Below are 17,909 nucleotides of genomic sequence, written 5' to 3' on the forward strand. Positions count from 1 at the left end.
GGAACATAATTATAAGGGGATATCCCAGATGGGATCCTGGAACAGAAAAAGGATAGCAGGTAAAAACTAAGGAAACCTGAATAAAGTGTGGATTCCAGTTAATAATAGCAGATGCTTGTCAGTTCATCAATTAGAGTAAATGTACCATACTAATGCAAAATGTTAATATTAGGGGACATTGGATATAAGGTATATGGAAATTCTCAATTATCTTCACAAATTTTCGGTAAATCTAAAATTATTCTAAAATAAAATGTTTACTTAAAACAAGTGAAGGCAAGTATCTTAAAGGTCATCTCTAAAACAGCCAAAGCAGGTGGCTCTAGAGGCACTTCTGGTGACAAGAACTGTCTACCTTCTCCCTCCCTCTGAAATGAGTTTTTTCCCATTGAGCAGCAAATTGGCCTCTTCTTTTCCCACCTAGAGAACTTCAAACTCTGGTCTCAGTTCTGCCCTCTGAAACCCACCGAAAAAATATGGAGCCTAGACTCTCTTCTCCAACACACCCTTCAATGTTTCAGAGTTATGCTTTATCACGTTCAAAGAGACCTGCAAACATCTTCCAGTCCCAAACCTTCATTTTAGAGACAAGAAAACTCAGAACCGGGGGGTGGGGGGCAGGAAACTCACCCACAATCACACCACAATCACACAGACACTGAAACCCAGGTTTGGTCATGCCAGTCCAAAGCATTTTTCTTTATAACACATGCTGCTCTTCAGAACGTTAAAAGGTGTCCCTGTACCCAACACCATTTCCTTCACCGTTATCATAATTTGGGATATCCAGATCTCCAGTACCCTTCCAGAAAGACCCTCATCAGCAGTGAATGTCTTGTTTACCCTCCTAGATAGTCCTTTCAAGAAGCAGTCAGGATTAGGGGTGTTAACGCAACCAGTATCTCCTCCTTCCTAACAGCTGATGTCCCAAATTGAGTGGAATGCTCCAGATGAGTATATGTTACAGATGAGAGATGTTACTCTGTGGTATGAAGTTACAAACAAAAAAGAAGCCCTTGCTTAAGCAAGTCTCAGAGGCACATTGGCTAACTGTCACATGCATGGAGTGTGGATCCTCATGCAGCCTTTTTAGTAAATCAAAATGTCAAGGTCAAAGACACCATCACTTCACAGCCCCATTCCACTCCTTCCTATGTCTTCCAAAACGTTTTTGAGAAAGAATAAAGGAAGGAGCGAGGCAAGACCTAGCATTCATTGAAACTGTGCAAGGTGTACTATATATATTACCCATCGATTTATTCAATTAGCATTTATTGAGGACCATGATGTGCCAGAAATTGGGGGAAGAACTGAGAATACAAACGTCACAAGACACCATCCAGGCCTTCAGTGATTTTTAGTCCAGTAGGAAAGACATTCATATCAACAACAAATTGCAGAACCATGTGACAAATAATGGAAGCATGAGGTTGGGATTCCCAAACTAAGTATCGATTTGTGCTATACAAAAGGTGTCCCATGGTCAGTTAAGTTTGAGGATATAGAATACCATGTCTTCCTCTCAGAAATTCAAAACGTCCGTATGGATAATAGAGACTCAAAGTCTTACAATAAAATATCTGTTTAACCCGGTGGTTTCCTAGACATAAGTGGCCACTGAAATTTTTTTTCTGAACTTTTAAGCTTAATTTATATATAATTGACAAATAACATTATATTAGTTTTAGGTGTACAACAGAGTCATTTGATATTTGTATATATTGTGAAATGGTCACCACAATAAGCCTAGCTACCATCCATCACCAATTGTAATTACAATCATTTTTCTTGTGATGAGAATTTTTAAGATCTATTCTCATAGCAACTGTCAAATATACAATACACTGTTGTTAACTATAGGCCCTATGCTATATATTATATCCGTTTGACGTTTCTTTTAGAGCTGGGAGTTTGTATTTTTTAACTCCCTTCACCCATTTCACTCACCCTGATCTGCTCCCGAACCATCCTCCAGCAACCAGGAATCTTTCTCTGCAACCATGCTCTTGGGTTTTGTTTGTTAGGTTGGTTTGTTAGGTTGGTTTTTTGTTTGTTTCTCGATTCCACTGTGAACTCTTTTTTTCAAAGAGTACTTACTAACATATAGAAAATTAATGGCACAGTAAAAACTCTCTATACCCTGCTGTTACCTCTAAGGTAAACAAATGTCACTGTGGCACCCAAAGGAGGAAAAATAAAAGCCTAACTTGGACTTAGCAGGTTAGAAATGTGAGAAAGCCAAAATGTCCTCTGAATAAATACATAACCCTGAAGCTTAACATAAGGACTGTAGGTTAGACCACATGAAGGTAGAGACCTATCTTGGGCCAAGAGATCTTGGATTCAGCTCCAAATTCTGTTCTTGCACAAACAACCTTCCAGAGTTTCCTGGGTAGCTCTGAGGTCTCAGACTTGCAGGGAGCCAGAGGAAGTTCTGGAACTATCAGGCCAAAGAGGGGGAGGGCACAATAAGAGAGGAGAAGGACCTCTGGCAACCCAAGTCAGGGAGAGAAGTGGAATAGGAGACGGCCAGCAGAGGGAAGTTCCTTGGAGAGGAGAGAGGTGTTACCCTGTCACAGCATGGCCCGTACTCCCCGGCATCACTTGTGGTCATAAATACCTACTGATAACACCATATGTATTTCCTATTCCTTATCAATCACCCCACATCAGGGGTCCTAAACTACGGCACTGCTGACATTCTGGGCCAGCCAATTATTTCACAGGACAAGAGGACTGTCCTGTACATTGTAAGGTGTTGAACAACAGCCCTAGCCTGAATTGTGCCAGTGGCACCAGAAATGTCTCCAAATATAGCCAAACATCCCCTGGGGTGGAGGTTGGGGGGTGGGGGGAGCACCATCTCCAGTTTGGAACCACTACCCTAAACGGTTCTTTGGTGTCTATCACCACCCCTATGCTACAAAATAAACTCCAAATAAGCAATTAGCCTGCAAAACAAAGATACAACCTCTCCTGAATATTATCACATGGGCCTCAAGCTGCTTTCCCATTGCTTACAGCCAGGTCATGTGACTTCTGCTCATTCCTGAGGGCCCATGTCATATCTCACTGTCCCCTTCCATGAAGTATTCCTGTCGCTTTGAGTCAGCTGCGAACCCTTGCCTTCCTGTCCTATCCTACAGTTTGTGGTACAGCACCATTAGTATTGGTCCATGACTGACTACCATTGAACATCTACATATATTTGACCTTTCATTGTCCTGTAATTCACTTTGAGTGAGCAAACATTGATAGACCATGTATGATGTGTCAGACACCACGCTGGTGCAGTGGGACACAGAGACATAGGATATGATCTCTACCTTTAAGAAGTTCAGTCTCATGGGGAAGACAGACACAAAAGTTATAGTCCTACACAGCTGCTTGTCTTGTCTCCTCTGTGGGATCCCTGAGGATAAAGGCAAAAGTCTAATCCCTCTTTTGTGTCCACCACGGTGCTGAGCACACAGCAGGTGCCCAAAAGATTGTAGTAAACTGGAATCAGGGAGGAAACAGAGCTTCTGTGAGACCATATCTCCACAAAGGCAATTAATAGCTACTGAATTTCCACTGGGTAACTTCTTTGATGAAGTGATGGTAAAGTAAACAGTGGATGTCTTTATTTGGAAAAATAAAAAGACAGCAATCCTATGTAAGTTACCCTGTCTTTCTGTCTTTTTTTTTTTTTTTTAACTTCTACTCCATGAGATCCAAAAATCTAGGACCCACTGCTACAATAAAAGAAGTACAGAAAGGGAAGAGGGGGAGGGCAAGAAACACATTTAAACAATTTGGAAGTAATGAAGACTTTGCAAAAATAACTGTCGACAGCAAATAGTCTAGGGAATACTTGGAAAACGTGAACATATGCAAAATCAGCAAATTGAAAGAGTCTGCATTACCAAGTCTGTGGGGGAATAGACTAACACTAATATTTTAGAAAAATGATGGAGAACAGAAGGACAAAAAGAATGTGGGGAGACAGATGGAGGTATGCACCTTCTCAAGCCAGAAATAATAGGAGCCCTAAATGGCCATGGTTTGGGAAGGCGAGCTCTAGCATTTCCAAGAAACAATGGAATAGAGTTTAAAATGCTTGAACAACAAGGGCTCCTGGGTGGCTCAGTGGGTTAAAGCCTCTGCCTTCAGCTCAGGTCATGATCTTAGGGTCCTGGGATCGAGCCCCGCATCAGGCTCTCTGCTCAGCAGGGAACCTGCTTCCCTTCCTCTCTTTCTCTGCCTGCTTCTCTGCCTACTTGTGATCTCTGTCAAATAAATAAAATCTTTAAAAAAAAATGCTTGGACAACAAAGATGAATCATGGGCACAACTACAGAGCAGAGACACAGTTTCCAGCCAGAGTTAGGAGGCAGAATCCACAGGTGGCAAAGCTCAGAGACCCTCAATAAGTAGTAGAAGGAATTATTAGCATTATCATTGATATATTAAGTTCCCCTGGCCCTATAACCTTGTCTTTTCCTCTCCTGAGTCTTGAACCAGTATCACATGCAGGATTTATACACAAGCCTTGAAAAGAACCAAGATGGTGGCTACGAAAGTTTCCCAAGGATAACAGCCCTTACTGTTCACTTGAAAAACCGAGAGTGACCCTGGAAAGGGAAGCACAACCCAAAGCAGCAGCTGGAACTCAGGACAGTCTGTTCCAACTATCCTCTCCTTCAACCACACCACAGCCCAGCCCACCCCTTCACTGTTCTCCAACAGCAAAACACATTTTCCTGCCCACCCCTTGCAGCCACCAAGAACTCACAAATATGGGCTAAATGCCAGCAAAAGGCTTCTCCAGTGCAGAACTGGTGAAGACCCAAGAGCCCATAGCCCATGTCAGGAGGAGGAGTGGTGGTGAATTACATCTGATGGGCCCAGGAGCAGGGGAAGACCAAGAGCCTCCCCACAGCAGGCACGGGTCAACCTTAGGTGAAAGGGTTCAAACCAAGACCAAGAGACCTTAAAGGAAAGACAGCATTTCCTTAGCCAAATCCAAACTTTGCTCAAATGACATGAACCCTTTGACACAGTCTCTTTGAGGCCACAGCTTCAGCCCTTCCAGTCCTGAGAAAGTTGTAGCCTCATGGAAGGCTACTGGCCCTGGAAAGAAGCACAGTCCTCAAGGCCAGCCCCAGCTAAGAGAGGAGAGATGTGTCCGGCCACAGAACAGGAGAAACTGTCTCTATTGACCAGAATATAGCCACCCAAGAACTTGAAAATGAGAAAATGAGAAAATGAGCCTGTCTTCTGCAGTCAGGACAAAGATATGAAAATCTGCCTCATGTAACATATCCATAGATGGAATATGTCCATTACGAAGAAAGTCTCTTAAGACAGTTGATTTATCAAATTGCCAGCCCTTTCTCCTTAGGAGGTGGTAAAATGTATCAGAGGTTTCCAGTATTTTATTAAGTTAAATAGAATAGAAAGTATAAGAAGGCATCACATTTAATAATGATAAGTATTATTTCCATGAAGTGTGTCTGTATATACACGTGTGTAGTAGTTTCGATTTGTAATGTATATCTTTACTGTAAGTCACTGTCAAATTTTTTTGAAAGTCACTGCTATCAAGTAAACATTGGTAGACTCTAACAAAGTTCTAGTCAGATTAATCATCCATACACTTATCATTAATTCCAAAATATGCCTTGAGCACCTAATGTATGCCAGGGTTACATGGGGCACTGAGAAGAAACGATTCCACAGTTCTTGTTATATACTTGGCACACTTCTAAGTTCCTTACATATGCTCATGCATTTAGCCCTCACAATAAGCCCCTGAGATAGGTTCCATCATTATCAACATCTTATTCAGATGAGGGGGGGCCCAAGATCACATAGCTAGCAAGTGGCAGAGCTGGAATTTGAACCTGCTTTTATCCGTGAAGCAATAGTGCCCAAGGACGCACCCGATGTTCACAGCAACATCCTTGTTGCTGCAATGGATTGTCTCTACCCGAGGCCACTACAGACTGGGCCCATATTACCAACTCCCCTGGCCTGAGCTTGTGCTGGCTAGTCAGATGGAGGCTTACACATCCTGGCTCCTTGAGGAGCCTACCACAAGGGAGAGAATACAGAACTTGGAGCATCTGTTCCACTAGGCATTTGTCACCACACAAACCGAAGGCCTGGCATTCTGTTGATGTAGGTGAGCTCATGAGCTCATAGATCGATATTTTGGGGGCTGCAAGCCTGCAGGTCAGTCCTGGACCACAGGGACATGCCCCTGAATAATATGCCTTTGGCTAAGTTGGCTTTCTGTGCCTCAGTGTCCTCAGCTGTGAAATAGGGATGATAAGTCTCTACCTCATAAGGTTGTTGCAAGGATTTAATGAAATATTATATACAAAGTGTTTAGCAAATGCCTAGCACATGGTAAATGTTGGCTAGTTATTATTTATTATGCACTTAGTATGAAATTTATCATCCAGTGAAAGAGATAGCACTTAAACAAGATCACTTCTATATAATCCTGTGTGGGGCTGGAGGAATTCAGGGTAAAGATACTTAACTCAGCCAGAAAGCTTTGGAGAGAAGACGGTATCTGGAGATGAGTCTGAAAGATTGAACCAATGGGTGAAGAATGGGGGAAGGACATTCCATCCAGAAAGAACAACTGCGCGAAGACCCAGAGGACTTATGTATCTCCTCCTACAGCACAACTGCGGTAATACCACTTAAAAAAAATCTCCAGCCATGGGTGCCTGGGTGGCTCAGTGGGTTAAGCCTCTGCCTTCGGTTCAGGTCATGATCTCAGGGTCTTGGGATCAAGTCCCGCATCAGGCTCTCTGCTCCGCGGGGAGCCTGCTTCCCCCCACCCCCTGCCTGCCTCTCTGCCTACTTGTGATCTCTGTCTGTCAAATAAATAAATAAAATCTTAAAAAAAAAAATCTCCAGCCAAAATTTCTACAGTACAAGTTTTTCCAAAGTCATTTCCGGTATTGGAATACCCATGTAATGTACACAGCTATACATACTCACTTCTAGGCAGGTAAAAACCTCAGCCCTAAATGACATTTAAAAGAAAAAAATATCAGTCCCCAAATGTGTTAGAAATGGGATCTCTCCCAAGAGGATGGACATGCTTTAGATACGTGTTTCTCAAAGTATGCTTCCCAGACCTGGGACCCTGTTAGAAATGCATGTACGCAGCCTCACCCAGATCTACCAAATCAGAAATTCCGGCAGTGCAGCCCAGCCATGCAGTTTAAGGACCACTGCTTTGAAGAAACTTGCCAAGGAGGAGGCAAAACTAAAAGCAACAGCAGTCCAGGAAGCAGCTCCTGTGAAGAGCTGTGCTCACAATGCCCACTGTGCTACCCCATTTAACACAGCAGCTAAAGAGCTCAGACACTATAAACCCATAGTCTGGGGCTTGAACCCCAGCATTGGTACTTGGTGGCTGCTATTTCCTTCAACACCTGCATCCTCATCAGCAGGCTGATCTCAGGTCTCAGTGTCATGTTCCCTATAAAGCACTTAGCACAGAGCAGCCCACTGAGAGCCAATACCCTGGAAGAAACTCTGGCAAACCTATCCATCCAAAAGTGTCAACATTGCTGTGGTTCTAGCAGCCTTTGGAACAGTGGTCTTCAAATTCAGGTACACATACTCTTAAGAGTACAAAAGGACTTGGTTTGGGAGCATAGATTTATGAGGATCAATTTCCAAACCCTGTTTTCCAGCAGACTCTCCTAAAATTGATCTGCCTGCATTGGGGTATCAAGAGAGTTCTCTTTCCCCACCCACCTCCTCTTCCAGGGAAGACTTTCTCCCAGTCACCAAAAGAAAGGCACAGTTCTCACTCATCCCAAACCTGGAGTATAAACTTCCAGGGCTCCAAACAGAGGGAGTAAATAGACATTCTGATGTGAATATCTATAATGAGCGGGTAACAAATTCATTTGCAAGTGAGCAACTCAAATGTCTGGTTACATGTTCTTTCCCAAGTCAGGTCTTTTCCACATAATCCAAGGAAGACCTTTTGAGCGGACAGCTGACAGATCATCAAATAATAATTTCTGATGATAGATCACTATGTGATTTTTAATATATTAGTTGGAAGTACTCAATTCAAATGCAACAATGTTCCTTATATTTCCATCTACTTATATGAACAACATTTTCCATGTACTCATGTGAATCTTTTCAACATTTGTCTTAATAAACAAAAAATAGTATTGTATTTATAATTGTCTCTATCTAGCAATAAGTAATATTCATCTACAGGTAGATGAAAAAATTTATAAAATCCCATCCATTTCATACAGATGCACTTCTAATGCATTTCACTTTTTGTGTTTAATAATTGTATATAAAAATATATATTTATGTTGTTTCTCAACTGTATAGTAATAATAATTATAATGAGAATTCAATCCAGAAGAAATGTTTCAATACTTAAAGCCTTTTAGTCACACAAAATGTTTTAAAATATTATTTCAATTTATATGTATGTTTTTGTTGCAAAGAAGTATGATACTGAAATCAATAAAAAACTTTCAAGCATAAAAATTTATTACATTAGGATAAAATTCTGTGGGGAGAGTGGAATGAAAATATGAGTCAAGGAGAAAAGAAATGATGTAAAAATGTCTGACTGTTGAAGAAAAGCTTGTTTGGGTATCAACAGAACAGAGTAGTATCAAATCACATGATATTTAGACTTCACTGGGAACTTGAAAGAGCGAATAAAGGTTTATTTTTAAATGTCAGTATTTACAATATGCCCCAAATCACAATTTTTGCAACTATGTAAGGTTATAATGGGAAACTGTAGATATCAAATTAAAAATATGCAAGGGCATACATTGTCTCTCCAAATTCTTTCAAGGGATACTCAAGGGAAAAAATTTGAAGACCTCTGCCATGAAAAACCTCCTCCTTCTTCTCTTTCTTCAATACGTAAACATACTACACAGAAGTGATGATCTTAGTGCAGAATAGGATGTCAAGAAGCTTTCCAGAGAAGTAACCAGCATTGTCTCTGTTTTTAAAACTCACCATCTAGTTGAATGAATTTGGATATTCTAGCTGCTCTTTATATGTAACAAGCTACTCCAAAACTTGGTGACAGAAAAAGTCAGTGGATTGCAGTTTCCACATAATCCAAGGAAGACCTAACTGAGCTGTCAGCTGGTAGATTAAAAATAATTTTTAATGCTTCACTCTAGAGAACAAACAGATGGTTACCAGAGGGGAGGTGGGTGGGGGGATGGGTAAAACAGGTGAAGGGGATCGAGTACACCCATCATGAAGCACACTGAGTAAATGTACAGAATTACTGAATCACTATATTATATCCCTAAAACTAACATAACACTGTATGTTAACTACACTGGAATTAAAATTAAAATTAATAGATAAATAAAAAGTTTAAAAATATTAATTATGAATGATAGACCACCATATGATTTTGATGTATGATTTAAGAGTAGCTCAAATAATTAAAATGTAACAATATTCCTTACACTCCTCGGATTCCATGGGTCAGGGCTTTCACGCAGGGTCCTGGTGGAATGGTTTGTCTCCACTCCATGATGTCTGGGGCCTCTACTGAGGAAACAAACATCCGATGACAGAAACACCGAACCAGAAGAGCTAGACCTGGAGGATCCACTTCCAATGGCTTCTTCATTTATGTGTCTGTTATCTGGGCTGGGCTAAGCAAGGACTGGACTCAGATGGGACGGATGACTAGTGTGTCCACACATGGGGCCTCTCCATATGGCTTTGGCTTCTCACAGCAAGGACAGTAAGCATTCCAAGAGAACAAAGCGGAAGCTGCATGGCTTTTTATGACCGAGCCTCCTGCAGGAGTCATGCAATGTCACTTTTGCAGTGCTCAGGTGGTCAAAACAGCAGATTCAAGGAGAGGAGGCACAGACCCCAACTCTCAATGGGAGGAGTATCAGAGAATTTGCAGTCATTTTTTTTTTTTTAAGCCATCATGTTGGTTGAGGTAGGTTTTTTTTGGAACTTACATTCCTGACTGATAAAATAGATGACATAAAGTAGATGTGAAGTTGAATAGCACAGTAGGCTGTTGAACTCAAGGTAGGAAGAGATAAAAGAGAGAGGTAGCCAAGAAAGTCTTCATCATAAAGAAGCACAAGCTGAGGGCCTATACGTGCGCAGCCCAGAATAAAATGTCAAGAGGACTGCATAAATACTAGAAGACTCGGTTTCTATCTCCAAATGAGTTCAAATCTCAACCTTCTATCCACAAACAACATGGCTTTGGAAAATCCTAGCTAAGTCTCACTTTGTCTATCAGCAGAATGGAGAGCATAGCTAGGGTTGTTGTGAGACCTAAACAAAATAGCAAGAGAAGGGTGTAGCATGGTGCACGGCACTCAGTGCTCAATAAATGCTATGCATTTGATATTCCTTCAAAGAACCTGCACATGTGGGGAAAATGAATGAACATCAACCATAAAATTGACAGAGAATTGGTATTTGAAGATCTTCTGATGTCCAGGCTAACGGTCAAGTCTTTTGCCTGCAAAGCTCATCCCCACCATTGCTGCCCATTTGGAAAAATCTATATCATTTCTCATGAGAAGCCAACTATCCCAGTCTGGGCTACTTTTTCTGAACATTAGATCTGAACTGATTTATTTTATCCCTAAATGCATTGGGCCACAATCTTCCTGAATGGATTAAGTCAGACCTCCTAATTTTAGCAGCTAGCTCATTCAGTCCATTCCCCTACTATAAATACCTACCTGCACTTGTGTTATAAAGTAGAACTCTTTTGTCATCTGATTGTCCCAGTCTAGATTAGAGGAGGAGAGGTTAGTAGGAAAATGCAAAACAGGATAGAGGACAGAGAAAGAGAGACTGCATTGCTCTAGGCTGCATACCAGCTATTTTCACAGGCCCCAAAGTCCATAGCTGACTGAATGTGGGAGAAAGCCAAGAGATTCTAGCCCTTCTCCACATATTTCTTTGAGAAGTTGGCAGCTGTTCGGGACTTGGTGGAGCCACGCAGGTTCTCTCCTATCATTTCATCTACTGGAATTTTCCTTTTCCCAGTCTCGTATCTTAGTCCCCCTGTTCAGAGCACATGGATACTGACCCTAGCTTACAAGGCAGACCAGAAGAGTTTTTTTTTTTTTAATGCTTGGTCTTAATGCTCTCAAGTGAAAATAAATTTTCATAGCATCTCATAAGCATTTCCTTGGAGTCCCAAAGAAGGGGACACTGAGTTTTCACCAAATACCTATTCAAACGTTTAATAAATTCAAAGCACTAAAAGAAAAGAGTCAGGCCAGAGTCAGATGAAGGAGTGGGTCCACCAGGCAGCTGCCTGGTGCTCCAACATGTAAGGAAATGTATGCTCGTCCATCACCAGGGTACTAGTAAACCAGTAGAAACTTAAGGCAATGGAGGAAAAAAACATCATTTCAAAACTCTTCTCAGAAAAAGCAAAAGGAATACCATAAAACAATCCTGGAGTTGTAACTAAGACCCTAGGAGCCATGCTTTGGATTGTGAATATTAGTCATTGTAGGGTAGCCAGGATCTAAATGTTCTCCCTACATTGAGGTTTCCACCAGCAGTCCTCCCTCTCCATTCCTCCCCTTACTATCCCAGTTTTCAGCTGCTCCAAATTAAAGTTGAACAAATACTTGATTTGAACAAATAAATTGACTCAAGGGGGCAGGATATCATCAACAGTCCACCAAGATTCCCATATGTCTTGGTCTGGACACTTCCCCCAAGGATCTGAGAGGGTTACAAAACACACTTGTCCACCCACATTCAGGCACCAAGGGACTACTGTAACTCAACAGCAGCCAATGGGGAGTAGAGTCTCCTGGTCTCTTGAAGATGCACAAAATGCAGATATGTTTCAAATAATAAAAAAGTGAAAAGTATTCATCAAGTATTTTTAAGAATAATTCAGGTATGATGACCAAGTGGGGTTTATCTCAGGAACACAAGGTTCAAATCTCATTCATTGGGGGCACTTGGATGGCTCAGTTGATTGAGCATCCAACTCTTGATTTTGGTTCAGGTCATGATCTCAAGGTCATGGATCAGGCCCTGCATCAGGCTTCCCACTCCATATGGAGCCTGCTTGTTCCCTCTCCCTTTACCCTTCCCCCTGCTCCCACTCTCTCTCTTTCAAATAAATAAATAAATAAATAAATGTTTTAAATATTTTTAAAAAATCAATCAATGAAATTTAGCATATTAACAAAATAAAAAAAATGCTTATCTCAACAGACTCAGAAGGATTATTAGAAAATGATTCATACTAAAAATTCTCAGGCTCTCAAAAGTTTAAGAAAGAAAGACACAGACAAGGAAGCTGCCACAACTACCTCCACTATGACCCCAATTTGCCCAAGACTGCCATCACAGAATAATAAGCCAGGATTCACCATACCTATTGGATAACTATGAAATATGACACCAAAATTGAAAAAATTGGAGAAAATATCTATGGAGTCATGTACAAGGGTAGACGTAAAACTATAGGTCAAGTGGTAGCCATGAACAAAATCAGACAAGAAAGTAAAGAGGAAGAGTTTCTTAGTTCCACAATTCAGGAAATTTCTCTATTAAAAGAACTTTGTCATCTAAATATAGTCAGTCTTCAAGATGTGCTTATACAGGATTCCAGCTTGTATCACATCTCTGAATTCCTTGGTTCTTAAGAAATACTTGGATTCCATCCCTCCTAGTCAGTTCATGGATTCTTCACATATTAAGACTTATTTGGGCCAAATCATACAAGGGATATTGTTTTGTCACTCTGGACGAGCTCTTCAGAGACTTAAAACCTCAGAATCTATTGACAACAAAGGAACAACTAAGTTGGCTGGTTTCGACCTTGCCAGCGTTTCTGGAATACCTAGTAGCATATATTGTCCATGAAGTAATAACACTGGCATAGAGGTATTGCTGGGGTCAGCTCACAGGTCCTGTTGACATTTGGAGTGCAGATACTCTATTTGCAGAATTAGCAACTAATAAGTCACTTTTCCATGGGGATTCAGAAATTGATCAACTCTTAAGGATTTTCAGAGCTTTGGGCACCCCCAGTAATGAAGTGTGGCCAGAAGTGGAATCTTTATAAAACTGTTAAGAGCATATTTCCCAAGTGGAAACCAGGAAGTCTAGCATCCCATATCATAAACTTGGTTGAAAATGGCTTGGATTTGCTTTCAAAAATGTCAGCACATTGGCAGGTTAATCCCACCAAACAAGTTTTGGGCAAAATGACACTGAATTATCCATATTTTAATGATTTGGACAATCAGATTGAGAAGACGTAGCTTTCTGACAAAAAGTCTCCACATGCTGTCTCAAGAACAGATAGTTATATTTTTGCTCCACCTCTATTTTTGTCTTATGTGCTCTTTTCTGTGTTGTAAAACTTAAGCTGCTCTTCATCATCTAATTTCAAAAGTGTAACTTTAAAATGTAAATATTGTTCTATATCAATTTAAATATAGTAATTCTGTGTATGAGTGTAGATCTCACTGTAACAAGTATTTGTTACTATATAAAACTATAAATCTAGTATTGATGACAGGAACTATGGGGGGTGGGTGTTTTTAAACCTCTCAGTAAATTAAGAGCAGAAGAAAACTTCCCCAACCTGATAAAGAGCATTTTTGGAAAATCTACAGCTAACATTATACTCATGGTGAATAACTGAACTGCTTTCCCCTCAAGATCAAAAACAAGGCAAGAATATCTGCTCTCACCATCTTATTCAACACTATGCTAAAAATCCTAGCCAGTTTAATAAGGCAGTCGAATAAATAAAAGACATGCAGATTTGAAAAGAAGTAAAACTGTCTTTGTCACAGATGACATGATTGCCTATGCAGAAAAGCCTAAAATATCTGCAAAAGAGCTGATTTTAGCAAGGACACAGGATACAAGGTCTATATTAGAAAAAGAAAAGAATTTTTATATTCTAGAAACAAAGAATTAGAAATTGAAATAAAATAGATACCATTAATTTAAAAGAAACAATAGTATATTAGTTCTCAATTGTTACATAACAAATTACCAAATTAGCAGCTTGAAACAACAAACATTTATTACCTCACATAGTTTCTGAGAGTCAGGAATCTAGGAGCAGTTTCAGGGGTAGCATGGCTCAGCATCTCTCAGAAGGTTGCTATCAAGATGCCAACTGGGGCTGCACTCATCTGAAGTTTTGACTGGGGCTGGAGGATCTACTTCCAAGATCACCCATTCACATGTTGCTGATAGAGGTCTCAGTTTCTCCCTTATAAAGGTCTCATTTCTTTACCACATTGGACCTTTCAGTAGAGCTGCTCCCATGTCTTCCAGAACAAGCAATATAAGACAGCAAAGAAGGAGCTGTAATGCCTTTGATTACCCAGTCTCAGAAGTGGCATTCCATCACTTCCACCATATTCAATAGGTCACACAGATCAACCCTGGTACAATGTGTGTGTGGGGGGGGGGGATGGGTAGGGGAGGATACTACACATGGGCATGAATACTAGGAGGGAAGGAGCATTTCAGGCCAACCTGGAGGCTGGCTACCACAAATACCACTTACAATAGCATCAAAAGACATAAAATACTTGTGGATAAATTTAACAAAATATGTGCTAAACCTCTACACGGAAATGACAAAATAATTACTGAAAAATCTAAAGAAGACCTAAATAAGTAAAGATACATACAATGTTTATGGATTGAAAGACTCAATATTAGTAAGATGTCGATACTGCCCAACATACTGGGATTCAGTGTAATCTCCATCACAATGCCACTGGGTTTTTTTCTTAATAAAAATTGACAAACTGATAGTGAAATTTGTATGTAAATGTTAAGGACTTAAAATAGCCAAAACAACTTTGAAAAGAAGAACAAAGTTGGAGGACTTAGACTACCTCCTACACTACATCTTAAAATAGTGTAGTTCTTACACTATTTTAAGATTTACCATAAAGCTACAATAATAAAGACAGTGTGCTATTAACATAGGATAGACATATAGATCAATGGAACAGAACAAAGAGTCCAGAAATAGGCCCACTCATATATGGTCAATTAATTTTTGACAAAAATGCCAAATAAATCCAATGGGGAAAATTTTTCAACAAATGTTGCTAGGACAATTGGATATCCCAGGAAGAAAATAACCTTGAACTTTTGCCTTACACTAAAACAAAAATTATCTTAATATTGATCACTGTCCTAAATATAAATGCTAACCTATAAGCTTCTAGAAAAAAACATAGGAGGAAAATATTATGACCTTAGTATAGGCAAATAATTCTTAGACAATACGCAAAAAGCACTTACTCCAAAAGGGGAAAAATAAGCAATAAATTGGACTATGTCAAAATTAAAGCATCCTATTCTTTGGAAGACATAATTAACAGAAAACAAACAAAAAATAAAATGCAAGCCATGGACAGAAAAAATACATATGTAATACATATATCTGTCAAAAGACTTCTATTTATAGTATATTAAAAACTCTCATAGCTCAGTAGTAAAATACTGACTCAAAAATAGGCAAAAAAAGGGCACCTGGGTGGTTCAGTCAGTTAAGCATCCAATCAAGTATCTTGATTTCAGCTCAGGTCTTGATCTCGGAGTTGTGAGTTCAAGCCCAGCAAGGGACTCCACATTGGGCATGATGCCAACTTAAAAAAAAAAAAAAAGGCAAAAAGTTTGAACAGATACTTCACAAAAGGAAGACTATAAATGCCAGATATACAAATGAAATGCTCAACATCACTGTCATCAGGAAAATGCAAATTAAAACCTCCAGATATTCCTACCTCCCACTAGAATAGCTAAAATTAAAAAGAGAAACCATACCAAGTGCTGGCAAGGATGTGAAACAACTGGAAATCTCATATTTTGTTGGTAGAAATGCCAAATAACACAGCACTTTGGAAAAACTCAATGATTTCTTATAAAGTTAAATATTCATCTACTATATGACCCAGCAATTCCCTAAGTATTTACACATGAAAAATGAGAACCTAGGTCTGCACAAACACTTCTTGCAAGAGTTCATAACTTTTTCATGATAGCTTTTATTCATAATAACTCAAAAAGAGACACAATCTGCAAGTCCATTGAAAAGTGAATGGTAAATTAAGTTGTGTTCTAGCCCCACAACAGTATATGACTCAGTTTTAAAAAGGAACAAAATACTGACATGAGAAAGATCGAGAAGAGGGGACTGACTAAAAAAAGCTAGTGGGGAACTTGATGGACATGTTCTATATCCTGACTGTGGGGGTGGTTGTGTGGGTGCATACGTTCAATGAAATTTATTAAACTGCACACTTACAATAGGTGTATTTTATTAATATCTAAGTTATACCTCAATAAAAGTAATTAAAACATTATAAAAGAAATCTATTCATAGGGTCAAAAAATTTCAACTAGACATTGAAAAATTAGTCCTCTCTCACCATATGTCCAGACCTCCAAATACCCCATCTCCCTACCCAAACGTAACATTATTCTCAGTGATTTTGTGCATTATTCAAAAATTGTCTGTGTGTATACCCCTCTACATTGGTATTTGTATATGGATATTTCTATGGGTATATCACACAAATGCACAAATATGCTTTGTTTACATACAAGTAAACATCTTTTCTATTATAGTAGCTGCTTTTTGATGCCTGACGTTCCCTTAGACCACCTCTGATCTCTGCTGCAACTCCCATGGTCAGTCCCTCCCTTGCACGCTGACAGAGTCCCACCTTGAACACTTGCACTTTCTCCAAAGTCACAGGAACCTGCTCAGTCTACAGGGAGATGCAGCCAGAAGCAGAAGGAGATAAGCCCCCGGACCAACCCCAACCAACACAGGACGGGTTTGATCAATAAATGCCCCAGCCTTCCTTCTTGCCGGAAGACAAACAATTCTGGAAGTTGGCATACTGTGTTTTTCAAAGGTCTGGACTTAGGCTTCCCTTACCTATAGCAGTAACTCAATCAGACACCTTTTTCCCTTCATTTTCTGTCTCACTGTCTTCATGCTCTCATTCATTTTTCCTGGGATCACTTCCCAAATAAACTACCTGCACTCAAGTCTTTGTCTGAGGTTCTGCTTTCAAGGGACTCCAAATCAAGTCATGTACACACCTTATTTTATTTATTTATTTATTTATTTATTTATTTATTTATTTATTTATTTAACAGAGAGAAATCACAAGTAGGCAGTGAGGCAGGCAGAGAGAGGGTGAAGCAGACTCCCTGATGAGCAGAGAACCTGATGCGGGGCTCGATCCCAGGACCCTAAGATCATGACCTGAGTTGAAGGCTTAACCCACTGAGCCACCCAAGCACCCCACACCTTATTTTTTCACTTGATATATCTTGTAGGTTGCACCATATCAGCCCATACGATCTGTCCTCTTGTGTCTTATGGCTCTACAGTACTCCACTACCCGGTGTCCTATGGTTTTTATAACTGCAAACCCCCATCAGTGAATATTTAAGCTGTTTAAAGTCTTTTGCTATTATATGCAATGTTTTTTAAAAAGATCCCTATGCACACATCTTTATAACATAAATTTCTAGAAGTAGAATGGATAAGACAAAGGGTAGTCATGGTAGTCTTCAAACAGGAAGCATCCCTAAAATAACTGACCTGTAAAATCTTACCTGTACACACAGTTTTTCAGTCATAAATCCAATGTGTGATGATGTGCAGTTGTCCCTATCAGAGCTGATGCTAGCTGCAATCCTATACCCCGAGGCTCCTTCTGCTCAATTCTCTAGTCCCCTTTTCTATGGGACCCACCTGCCATCTTGCTGTGACCTCAGACACAATCAGGAAGAGACCCTGAGATGGAGAGAGTAAGAACACAAGCTAAAACAGAGACAAATGGCAACAGAGGGAGAATATATATA

At 40.0% G+C, this 17,909-nt stretch overlaps 1 pseudogene across 1 annotated transcript; it reads left to right on the top strand.

Annotated features, from left to right (window-relative positions):
* Window positions 1–12,427: 12,427 nt before the first annotated feature.
* LOC308346731 (cyclin-dependent kinase 1-like) lies at window positions 12,428–13,306 on the top strand (annotated as a pseudogene). The gene has a single exon. The product of its transcript is annotated as a cyclin-dependent kinase 1-like (transcript).
* The last annotated feature ends 4,603 nt before the right edge of the window (window positions 13,307–17,909 follow it).

This window comes from Martes martes, assembly GCF_963455335.1.
Source record: "Martes martes genome assembly, chromosome: 7".
NCBI lineage: Eukaryota > Metazoa > Chordata > Mammalia > Carnivora > Mustelidae > Martes > Martes martes.